The sequence below is a fragment of the Brassica oleracea genome, chromosome C7 (genome assembly GCF_000695525.1).
Source record: "Brassica oleracea var. oleracea cultivar TO1000 chromosome C7, BOL, whole genome shotgun sequence".
Classification (NCBI taxonomy): Eukaryota; Viridiplantae; Streptophyta; class Magnoliopsida; order Brassicales; family Brassicaceae; genus Brassica; species Brassica oleracea.
In genome coordinates, this window is record NC_027754.1 from 14,035,731 (window position 1) to 14,039,052 (window position 3,322).

Consider the following 3,322-nt stretch of genomic DNA (forward strand, 5'->3'; position numbering starts at 1 on the left):
GCAAACTCAAAGATTGCAGCCCCCTGAGCATATATCCTCTGACCTGCTGCATTACGCAGATGACCTTCCTGGTCATGCAGGTCTCCTCTCTCATCACGTACAAGAATCAATGTCGCAACCATGTCTTCCGGCTCAGTATCGATCAATGTTTGGACTGAAGAATCGATCGATGTTGGTCGACGGAAGACGAGTGTCTTCGGTCGATGGTGGTGAGCGAGTATCGGTCGACGAGACTAGTGCCTGGGTCAACGGTGATTGACGGAAATCGAGCGGCGAACAAGTGTTGCTGTCGATCGATGAGGAACGTGCTTCTTTGCGGATTGAACGCTCCAAACTTGCAGGATCTGGTGAGAACATCAGTTGAGTTTCCTTGTTGCTTCTGATACTGCTGGACATGTACCTGAAAAACCAAGAAAACATTTTATGTCAGAAACTTAACAAAATTAGATCGAATAGGTGATCAAATCTCCCCGGCAACGGCGCCAAATTTGATACCACTCAAATTACCATAAGGAGTGAATTTAGTCTCTCAAATAAAAGGTTCAATTGTAGAACTTAGGGATCGAATCCACAAGGAGCTAGGAAACCTAATAAATCTAATTGGATTTGTTAAGTAAGGTGGTTTTATGATTTAAATGTAAAGTTGCAATTGTTTGAGCAACTAATTGCTCGATTGATTGGTTGAAGTTTTGGTGCTTAAAAGGAAATATCTAGACTTATGGTTTTTATTCAAGAAATTCGGAATTATAATCCTATAGATGCCTAACAAGTTGCATGAATGATATTGTAGAGCTCAACACTTATAAACGAACCACTAGGCTCTCGCTTTCTAGGTTCATCTATTGACCAGTGTTGATCGATGATACACTAAAATTGGATCTTTTTACTATCAAGTTAACAGTGTAGTTGTAATATGTTTATACTACAAAAAATATGGGTATTGGCAGCAGTTCGCGGTAGCACGAATTCACTAACTGTTACTAAAAGTGTAAAAAATCAGAGCACAACTCTATCGTAGCATTAAAATCGTGCTACGGAAGATTTTCATTAAGCAAAAACCGAAAAATCACTATTCTGTATAGCTAGAATGTCATTTTGGAGGCGAAAACACTTGGCAAATTTTCATTCTGGCACCTAAATATTTCATTTTGATAAAATTTTTTGCCTAAGTAATGGTATTCTTTCAAAAAAGAAAAAAATAATTAATTCATTTTCTTTGTCTTCTTCTTCGTTGTTTACTTCAATCTCTCTGTTCATCCTCCATCTTCTACTTCAGTTTGGTTTTTTTTTTTCATCTTATTCATCCCAATCGAAGAAACCACATAAGGATGGGATCTCGTCGTTCCCAAACTCCTCCATTTTGCACTCTGTATATCAATCATCATCGTCTCCACCAAACCCTAAACCACGATCTCTCCTTGAACGACGATTACGTCTCATAATCATCTCCGCAAGACCTCGCAAACCCCTCAATTTCACTCCTTCGTGCGTCTCCTCAGATCCCAACGCCTCTGATTCGATAAAGAGAGACGAATGCACCAGTAGCCATGGCTGAACAGGTTCTGTTTCTTCTTTCTCTGTCTCTTTGTTTATATACTTCTTACAAATATTCTCATCCTCTTCTCTCTCTTGCAGGCTGAGACAGCTTTTCTTAAGCAACCCAAGGTCGTCTTAAGGTAAGAAGAAGAAAAAAGAATGAAGCTTTATCATTTTGCTTTACGAATTGGTCCTTCTAATGACGATTATGTGTGTGTTTCAGCTAGAAGATATCTGGGAAAGGAAAGAAACATGTTAGAGGTGGAAACCGTTTCTGGAAGAACATTGGTTTGGGTTTCCAGACTCCCCGTGACGCCATTGAAGGTTTGATGTAGATTTACCTCTGTTCGTTTCTCTCCGCTCTTCTATATTTCATTCATGTGCATGCACAATTGTGTTTGTGTGACTAGGTCGTCAATGAGGTATTTCAGAATAGGCGTAAAATTCTCTACTTTCAGTTTTGATGAGTAAGACTGAGACTCCAGGAACTGATGTTCAAAGAAGAGGTCACAGTTAAGCTTGTGAGTGATTCGATAGATAAAGACTCCAACTTTTCTTTTTTGTTCAACTGCATTGCTTCCTGCAACTTTTGCGTCCAGTGTAAGAACCTTCGCTGATGTTGCAATGTTGTTCCCTTCTTTCTTAGTTTTCAATTCTGCTAGGTAGTTAAAAGTCTCTGCCTTTGCTCTGTTCTTGGCTAAAGTTTGTCTTTTTGCCTTGTTCTTGGCTAAAGTTATACTTTTTTCCCTGTTTTTGTTACCATCTCTATGCTCTATGTTACAATTTTAAGTCTGACTTTGGCAATCACAGGAAGAAAAAAGAAGTTTAGTTTGATCAAGATGAAGCCTCTCATTCTTAGCTAAAGTTAACTTAATGATCATTCTTCTGTTCCAAACTAGGTTCCGCTAGTTGTTATTGTTTTTGTCTCAGTTTTTAACCAAGCATGTGTTCTTATAGACAGATGAGCTTAAAGCAGTTGGAGTTGATGAAGTGGTTCTGGCCATCAATTACCAACCAGAAGTGATGCTTAACTTTTTGAAAGACTTTGAAGCAAAGCTTGAAATCAAAATCACTTGCTCACAAGAGACTGAGCGTATGGGTACGATTGAGTCCAGCTTGGGAAATATTAAGGAAGTTATTAGTCTTTATATATGTTGGTATATTTGTTAACTTATGAATTATTTTGGCCTTATGTATATTTTGGATGGTAGTTAGTGAATGTAGTGGTTGCCTTGGAGATGCAGGGGAAGTCCGATTGCCATTGATATTATTATGGCATTTGTAGTTTTTATATGTTGGAGCACTTCTGGTTTCTAATGAGTAATGAGCAAGATTATGTTACAACCTAAATTTAATACCCTAAACTCCAAACTTAAACCTTACATACAGAGTCATAAATCTAAAATTTTCAAATTTATAATATAAATTTTACACTTAAACTCCATTATATTCTAAAACTCAAAATATAAAATTAATTATAAATCTTAACCCTTAACCCTAAATCACTTGCCTCATATTAACATATATCATAAAACATCAAATTTTAAATTTTAAATAGATTATAATTCCTATAAGATAAATATATCACTCCAAATTATACATAATATTTCAAATTATAAATTTGCAAAATAAAGTCAAATCACCAAGTAATAAATAACAAAATACAAAATAAAATAAATATTCTCATTTAAATTTTATTATTTAAATATTTTAATCAATCACAAATCCAAAAATTCAAATACTAAATTTATATTTATATTTATAATTTTAAATTATGATATCAAAT

The 3,322-nt window shown here is 35.5% G+C and overlaps 1 long non-coding RNA gene across 2 annotated transcripts; it reads left to right on the forward strand.

The window, feature by feature from the left end:
* Nucleotides 1–1,200: 1,200 nt before the first annotated feature.
* Nucleotides 1,201–2,876, forward strand: LOC106306998. 2 transcript variants are annotated; one of them, XR_001263243.1, is made up of 4 exons: nt 1,201–1,559; nt 1,636–1,676; nt 1,760–2,136; nt 2,494–2,876. It is a non-coding gene; the product is annotated as an uncharacterized LOC106306998 (long non-coding RNA). The 2 variants fall into 2 exon arrangements; XR_001263242.1 differs by having other exon boundaries at nt 1,203–1,559; nt 1,760–2,057.
* The last annotated feature ends 446 nt before the right edge of the window (nt 2,877–3,322 follow it).